This window comes from Meleagris gallopavo, chromosome 2, assembly GCF_000146605.3.
Source record: "Meleagris gallopavo isolate NT-WF06-2002-E0010 breed Aviagen turkey brand Nicholas breeding stock chromosome 2, Turkey_5.1, whole genome shotgun sequence".
Taxonomy (NCBI): Eukaryota; Metazoa; Chordata; class Aves; order Galliformes; family Phasianidae; genus Meleagris; species Meleagris gallopavo.
In genome coordinates this window covers 6,425,138-6,433,640 of record NC_015012.2, presented here as the reverse complement: position 1 = coordinate 6,433,640, position 8,503 = coordinate 6,425,138, and the positions used below count along the sequence as shown (strand labels likewise).

The window sequence follows — 8,503 nt, the reverse complement described above, 5'->3', positions numbered from 1 at the left end:
ATAATCTGTGCTGGCCTGATTAATCTTCTTTGGTTTTTTGTTCTTTTATTTTTGTTTTTTTTTCCCCCTAAGTTTCCAAAGAGCAAACAGTAAAAAAAAAAGTTTTGGGGGTGGGATACAGGAGTGCGAAGAAGAACTCAACCCTCCTTTTGAATTATCATATGGAAAATAGTACCGATGAGATATATTTTCAAAAGCATTGGTCATATCCCCATTTAATTCTTATAAACAGCACATGAAACCTGGCAGTGCTGCAGTAGGGTCTGAATAAGAGAATAGCAGTTTACTAATTCCCTTTTAAAGACTAACAGAGAGTTCACAAACACAGTGTTGGCACGCTGCTTAATTCAGTTGCTCCATGCTTCTATGAGGGTTTATTGACTATATAAGGATCAAATAAGGGGTGAGCTGAAATCAGAAACACAGTATTCATTCATTTAACTCTGCTATAGTAGAGCAAATTCAGGGTGACTCAAGGGACACAATGTCTTGTAAAACATATGTACTTAATATAAGGGTCATAAAACTTATTAAATTAAAAGCTAGGTTAAAAATAGGAAGAAAATTTATGCTGCTGTCTAAAATAGCAATAATTTCCCTTTGGCCTTTCCCTTTCCAACTAATATGGGTTCTAGTTTTTTTTTAAAAAAATAGTCAACTGGTAAAATCTTCATTCTTCACAGTGAAAGCAAGTCACTCTCTACCAGGTGAATTGTATGACTAATAACATAGCACAATAAATAGAGTAGGGGGGCTACTGCCAGCTGGGAGGATATATTGCATCATTGTTGACCACACACAAAAACCTATAGGCATCGACTTACTTTTTGGGAAGGAACAGAGGGTCATTCTTGGCCAACCTAGCCCAATGGAAAAGCCTTCTGGACCACAAACTAAGGACAACAAAGGCAAAAATTCCCTTTTCCCTCCCCACAGAATGGCTTATAGCTGGTGGGATGGCTGGCAGGATCCTCTTTCCATGGTAGTACGTTGGTAGTGGGGTATAAGAAGCCCCTCTTGGATGGGTGTTGAAGGGTTACTTGAGAAAGTGAGAGACCATGCATCCTCTCCTGTCCTTGACAGACGTATCAGCAGAAACGAAGTGCTGAGATGAAGTCAATGTAATTATCCTGCAGTCCTGCAGAATGACAGCAGAATTTAGCTCCTTCGATCAAGGGAACCATTTTCTATTAGATACATGGTGTGGGTGTGGGGGGGTGGAGGGGTGGGAATAAGGCTTTGTGGCTTAAATCCTCCTCTCTAACCTCTAAGAAATCAAAGTGTTGCTGGGCCATCCTTGGTTCATGACACTGTCCAGACCTCTCCTAGATGAGAGCCCCTCTAATGTTTGCTCAATGGCGTAAGTTTTTAAGGACGAATGTAAAAAAACTCAAGTGTGCTGGAATTTAACATTTTTTCCATTCCTTCTGGTCTCTGAAACCTTATCATCACTTTTTTTTTTTTCCCCCTTGACTTCTGAATTAAAAAATGAGCTAAAAAATAATCCCAACACACTGAAATTTTTTACCTTTTATCTATGACTTTGTGTTGGCCAAGTCAGTCTTGTCTCTCCTTCATACCTGCCATTATTTTTGCAGTTCCCCATCTCCACTCGTTTGAACTGGCACTCAGCAGGACAAAGGCCTTGTTTTCTGGCATGTTTTTGTGGCACAGAATAATGCAACCAGCCTTGATTCCAGTCCCCTGTGTGCTATGAACATCTATTTTTTTGCACGCAATTTAAACAGTTCTGCACCCAAATCTGTCACCCGTGACCTCATTAAGTTACATTTAATCACCCGGGGATGCCCATCAGGCCTAACCCCATCATTTCCTGAGGAATTTTCCCCTGATTTACTTAATAGCTCTAAAGCGCTAAGCGGGAGACCTCCGGGTGCTGTTCCCTGCGAATGTTGGGTTACTGGCATTTGTACTGTGTTTTAAATAAACAGTGTGTTGCAGGCACGCTTGTTTTGAAAAATAAACTTCTGGGCAGAAGGAGCTAGTTCAAGTCGGAGCCAGATTGGTAGCGATTTGGCTTTCCCCTGCAGATGGGAAGAGGTCAGGCTGTTTTTTGGGAGGGGAAATAAAAGCCACCCTTCCCCAAATAGTAGCTTGGTTTTCACACGGCCCAGGAAAAAGAAAAAGCTGCAATCAAAGTGCTGGCTCCTGGCAGGGTTGCTTTTGGAAGGGACAACAAGATCCTAGGAGACCTCAGAGGGAGAAGGTGGTTGAAGAGCAGCACTTTGAGAAAAATGTTTTAACCCAGAGTATTCTGCAGATTCTGGTTTCTATAAATCTTTATGGCCTCACACTTATCTCTAGTGCTGGGGAGTGGGACTTGATGTCTTCCTCATCACTGTCTTCTGCTGGCTATGAGTGGCCCACCACCTTCATTCTATTCAGTGTGTTAAAGGCACTGACTCTTTGCTGGCTATTGTGTGAGCTTGGGTTGCCAGTTCCACGTCCCATGGGGAGGACTAACTTCAGGGATGAGAATAACCAGAAAAACAAACCAGGTTCTGTCCTCCCTAGCAAGAGTATTTCATGGTGGTAGTACTTTTTCTCTCTGGATTGTCATTGTTTTTAGACAAGTGATGGGAGGAAGATTAATCTTGCGTGTTCTCTGTTTCTTTTGAGGATTCCCCTTTCTATGTGTTTATAAATCATTGGATTTTGGCAGTAACATGGCTCCTTTGACTGTAAGCCTTGCAATGGGATAACAGAGGGTGGACATGACCAGTAATGGCAGCTTGCTGGGGCAGCAATGTGACAGCTAACCTCAACGTGGCTGCGGTTTCCCTACTAACTGGGCTGGATTTGGGCTATATCTGAGGAGGAGCTGGCCTTCCAGAAGGAAATCCTGAGCAAAGCTGTGCAGTAGCATTTGCAATATAGTTGTCTGAGGAGCACAAGATAAAGATCCTGAACACTCAACATAACCAGGTATGGTTGTGTATGTTAAAAAAAAATGTATACCCCCTATGTTTTTTGCTTGAAAAAACCTGTCATTTTGTGGGAGTTTTGGTGCAGAAGGAGGAGGTTCTTCCCTAAACAGGCACCTCTACGCTTCTCTCCTGTCTTTTCCATGAAAGACACTAAGTTTGATAGCATAGCATGCAGCCAATGAAATGAGTGTGGGTATCTTAGAGGGAAACGTTTCCCCCATGTGTTGCCTTTTACATTACACTTCTTACCTCTGAGAAAGTTCAGCTTGCTCTGCAGCCTCCAAAGAGCACCTTGTCCTGACATTTTCAGGAGGGCACAAGACCTGACCTTTAGTCCTGCTGATAGGATCACAACAAATTCACCGGCTCCATGTTCAGTGCTATTTCTTTTTCTTTTGTCTGGCCCACTGTGATGGAGAATGGGAGTGCTCCTCTATCCACCGCATCTCTATCCACTCCAAAGCCAATCATGCTGGTGATTAGGTGAGCGGGATAAAACCACATCCACTTATTCATTCTTGATGGCCAGTATTGTCTAAAATGGCTGCTGAAGTCCCACCCTGTCTTAGGAGGAGACTTCTAATGGTGGTCCTAGTTGAGCCAGGTGGGTGGTGTGGGTGCTTTCATGTATGCCTTATTAGAGGTGGTGTGGCAAAACGAGGTGTTCAGGTTTCTGAAGAGGCAGTCTTCCAAGAGCCCCAGGGCTGGACTACAATATGAATTGTTTGTCCATGGGAAGGGTCACCAATTAATTAGCATGGTTTTTGATTTTTTTTTAAAGAAGAAATTAAACTGGCAGCCCTTCTGAAATTTAAGTACATTGTTCGTCGTGTAATTAAAGATGAAATATTAGAGAAGTGGACTAATTATATACAATGCACTTGAGCCCAATTAAAATAGCATCTGCAGAGAACATGGGGGTATTCTCTTTCACTAATAAGAAATACTTTCTGAACAACAGAAAATAAAATAGCTAAATTGGATATGCAGTTGAGATTATAAATATCCTATTAGCATATAAAATGAAGATTAACCTTATTTAATCACTGCTTGCTTGATCATCAGAAGTCATGTTTCACCTCTATAATGTATTTGTATCCTCTCTCTAAAAAAAAAAGCAAGCAGCATATTAATAAATTTAGCTAATTGGTGCTTTTTCTCACCTGCTCAGTGGAGCTGGTGGGGCTAACTGGCTGCCCCTAAACACTTGGCTCTTCCCCATGTTATCTGAAGCTCGAACTCGCTAGCAGACGTAATGTAGCACTTAAGATGTAGGCCTTGCTGTACAGCTGCTCAGCGGATGGGTTTGTGTGTGAGGCTATGGTTCACGTGGCATGGCAGTAGTCATGGCATTGAAAGGGCTGTGGGCGGTGAAGGTGGTGGTGGTAAGACACGGGGAAGAAAAAAGGGAAGAAATGACGGATTTCACCCCCATATCAGCACGTGAGGACATGCTGTTATTTCCATCGGGTGACTCAGGAGGTCAGGCTGGCTGGGTTGGCCGTGGGCCCCTCGCTGCTGGTGTCCCTGATAGCCAGCTGGTGCATGAGGATCCGTGCGGCCTCCTCGGCAGGGAGTGCCAGCTGGCCGCCACCGGGGCTGGGAAGGAGGATGAGGCAGCCTGGCCTCGAACTTCTCCCATAAATATTCAGCTGATTCTGAGTGCACGAAGGAGAGCGGCTCTAAGCAAGTGGAAGGCTTTGGGCTGATTATCTGTGGGTTATTTTTGGCCAGGCAGGAAATGTGAAAGGTGAATGTTGCTCTCTGCAACCAGCCCCATTGTCCCCCCTGCACAGGGACCACTTCAGCTTTGTTTTGCCTCTGCGCGTCATGCTTTGGTGCAAGTGAGGATGTTGTTAGCAGAAATCAAAACACAACAACCTGAGCCAAAATCACCACAAGCTCCATGTCTCCAAACGCTACAGTGCCTAAAAGTGGTTGCCTCACCACAGCAGTTGTGTGGATGAAAATGGAGGCACAGAAAGATACGTGTTTGCTGGAAGCTCCTCTGCGTGTATCATTCACTCTGTGCAGAAGTGTGAATTTTCCTCCCTGTTCTACAAACGCTAGTCAAGTGCGCTGAGGGATGGCATTTTTATTTATCACATTCAAGGAGAGCCACAATTGGATGTTTTGCAACAAACTGGGCTTGGCCTGTGATTTACAGTAATGGGGAAGAGCACTCTTGGCATGGCCCTGGTGCTGCCAAGTCTTGTGATGGTTGCAATGATTTTTCCTAACTGCCACAGTGCCTGGAGCAAAGTGTTCGTGAACACTTTGGCTTTTTTTGTTGGTAGTGGCAGTGGAGGGCTTTGTTTTCTTGTATTAAGAGCAGCTTTCCATCCCTTAGGGAAGAACAAAAGAGCTTGGAATCATGTTCTCAGCATCCCCACAAAGACACAAAAGGCAGTAGGAAATTTTTTTTTTCCTTTTTTATTTTATTTTATTTTTTAAGGAACCCCCTATTTGTTTTCCCACGATTGGTTTGAGTCACTCTGGAAGGAGTTCATTTCTTTCCTTTGCTTGATGCCCAGCTCCTGGAGCACTGGAGATGGGCAGTGGCTCCAGGAGCAGCAGCAGATGCCTCTATGCTGTTCCTGCTGGGTTCTGCAGGGTGAGTGCTATCTGCAGGAGTTATTTGGGCTGCTGTAGCAGACATCCACCTTCGGCTGCTGTTGTTCATGCCTTTAAATCTCATTTACTGCTTTTAATTTCTGGGTTTAATGACAATTTTCCCCTCTTCCAGCAGAACAGGTTTAAGGGAACTAAAGCAGCTTGAAATATTGAAATATTTCAGTGGTGGCTGCAAGCAGTTCCTGCTCCCATTCCAGTCCTCCTGTGATCCACCACCTCCAGCAGCTTCTTCTTTGTATCCTGCTGCTTGCCCCATCCTTGTGCTTGGTCCTGGAAGTCACATTCGGCTCCAACCTTCAGCAAAACACCGGAGGCAAATTGAAAGTGACTGGGAATAAAATAGGCTCTGCTACTCCAAGGGATTTGAGGTGCTGTACTGTCAGAGAGGGTTGTGGGGAAGTAACTGTATCCAGAAACATATGGGGAATGGAGAGATCAAATACATGAAACGCAGCTGGCTGCCCACGTTCAAAACACAAGTGCAGGGACCCTGCTACAAAGGAATGAGGGGAAATACAAAAGGAGAATGTGAAACATTTCTCTGGCTTTCATGGCTGTTCATGCCGCGAGAAATCTCTCTTTGGGCTCCAATCCTTGATTGTTGATGTTTTGTTTCACTGCTGTTAGACATTTAAATCACCGTAATAGTCTTGAGCATAGGAAAGGTAACTTGGGGGACTTGAGTTTTGGTGGCAGGAGGGTTAAATGCTGCTTCCAGCATGGCCGCAGCCATAATCCTCCTTGTTTGTATCCTGTCCCGAGAACTGATGTGCTAGGTAAACTTGTTGTTTATAGCGGCCTTGTACCTCGTCTATTGGGCCAGGATGTTAAACCAAAATGGGGCTAGCAGGCGGCTCTTATCTACTTATATTCCATTAAGAGGAGCTCACTGATATGAAAGAGTTTTTGTTCCCCACCATGAAAGACCAAAAAATAGAATTCCCACAGCGCCGCAAAACTGTTAGTTTTGGGTTTTGCCTCCTGAGAAACCTGGTCCTTCAGCGAGACATCTCATCTCACTTCCCATGCAGCTATCCAACTCCTCCAGCAACCAGCAGCTCCCCCCATCAGGAAGATGTGCCCAGGTTGGATCTGTGGCCATGGCTGTGTTCTCTCCTGGTGGCTGCTCAGTTAATTCCTGGATTTGGTTTCCCCATCCACTCAGGTATCACTGTGGGATGGGGCTGGCTTTAACAAGGCAGGGCAGGAGGTCTGCACCCACAACATTAGAGGAGCAATGAGGAAGGGTCTTACGTTGCTGCATCCCTGCTGTCATTGACAGCTTGTTTTTGAGTCCTGGAACACAATTATTCCACAACAAGGGGAGAACTTTGTTAAATTGTAAATGAGTATTACTTCAAGCGCTCTGAGGAAATATGTTATTTCCCCATATAGCCCATACATTATTCCCACCTAGTTATGGGGCCTCACATTTCCTGGAACTATCAGGCGGACCTTAATTCTCCTCACACGACATCCCTTTAAAATTGCGGAGCTCTCTTAATCAACCTTTGTATCAGCTGCAAATTTGCAGTATGACCTAATTTGAAAAATGTCTCAAAGTGCTGACTCAAATGCTCGGTGAATAAAGGCCAGTCATTGCCACCGTGACACTAATGCAATGCAAAACAAAATCGAGTTGCATCAGCCGAATGTTAGTTTGCAAAAATATTAGTGATTGAAGCCACTTGCTGATCATGTTTTATTTATGTTTATGAGATTTATACTTTTTTTTTAGGGGGGGAAATCTGAAATGGCTCTAAAACTGAATTCCAGAGGAGAGGCATGAAGGAACTCCTTAATGGTGAAAATTCCCAGTCAGATATATACATCTAAGCTGCATCATTTGCACTTCATAATCCCCTCTCTTTTATAAAGCAGGAGGCAGACACATTATTTTAGACTTTTATTAAAATATTTATACAGCAACAGATGAAATTTCTCATCCTAATCTGTCACTTCACATTTTTAGGTTACGTTCCAAGTCTTTATCTTTTTTCCTTCTCTAATTGAAACACAGCTGATACTCCTTCATTCTCTGGATAAGTAAATGCCTTAAAATGACTAGAAATTACATCAGGACTCAAGAAAATAAAAAAGAAAGAAGGGATTTGGTCCAGAAATCTAACAGTTCACGCATAAAAATAGATTCTTCAAAAGAAAAAAAAAGAATATAAAATATTACCCCACCATAGTTTTATTTAAATTCTCAAGAAAATAAAGTGAGTATAAATTATCAAGCTCTCTTTTGCTAGAGTTTTATCAAGGCGTTGTGTGTCAATTCCTTTTTGCTTTATCTCCTCTTTTTCATGCTTTCTCAAGGATATTTCTCTGAGCTATAGCAACCTGGTTGCAGAGGAACAGAGTACAGTTCTTAGTTGGTTTATCAAATATTGGCTGGTAGTTAACACTAGGACAACTTAGTTAGGAACCAGAGACCTACAGATGAAACAACTCAGCAGGAACTATTCTCCTCTGTGCTTGTTGTCCTTGTTTGCTTTGTTTTTTGGTTGTTTTTAATTTTAGAGGTTGAAACGTCAATAATGCAAATTGTCTAATATGTGCTGATAAAACGCCTATGACTATGTCCAAAAAGCAGACAAACACACACATGCACACAGGGAATGGGAAGACAGGCCATTAATTTAAAATTTAGAGGACCAATAAGTTTTTGATAGCGATGGGTTACTGTGCTAATGATTATTTAACTTGCTTCATGTTGGGTTAAGTGTGTATGGCTACGGAAAGTGGAATGCCTTGCTGAAGCGCTACAGGGAGATTTTTGCCTCTCAGATGTTATATTCCAAGCATGGGGGAAAAGCAGCTCGATTATAAAAAGCAATTGCTCCGTGATAGCCGATTTCAATCAGGAAGCAGGAGCTGGTCCAGTTAAAGAGATGAATTCTGCTATAGAAGGAAAA

The 8,503-nt window shown here is 43.1% G+C and overlaps 1 long non-coding RNA gene across 3 annotated transcripts in view; it reads left to right on the top strand.

Moving 5' to 3' along the window:
- Nucleotides 1-8,503, top strand: part of LOC116216275 — a 57,029-nt gene that overhangs the window by 30,584 nt on the left and 17,942 nt on the right. The window lies entirely within an intron of this gene.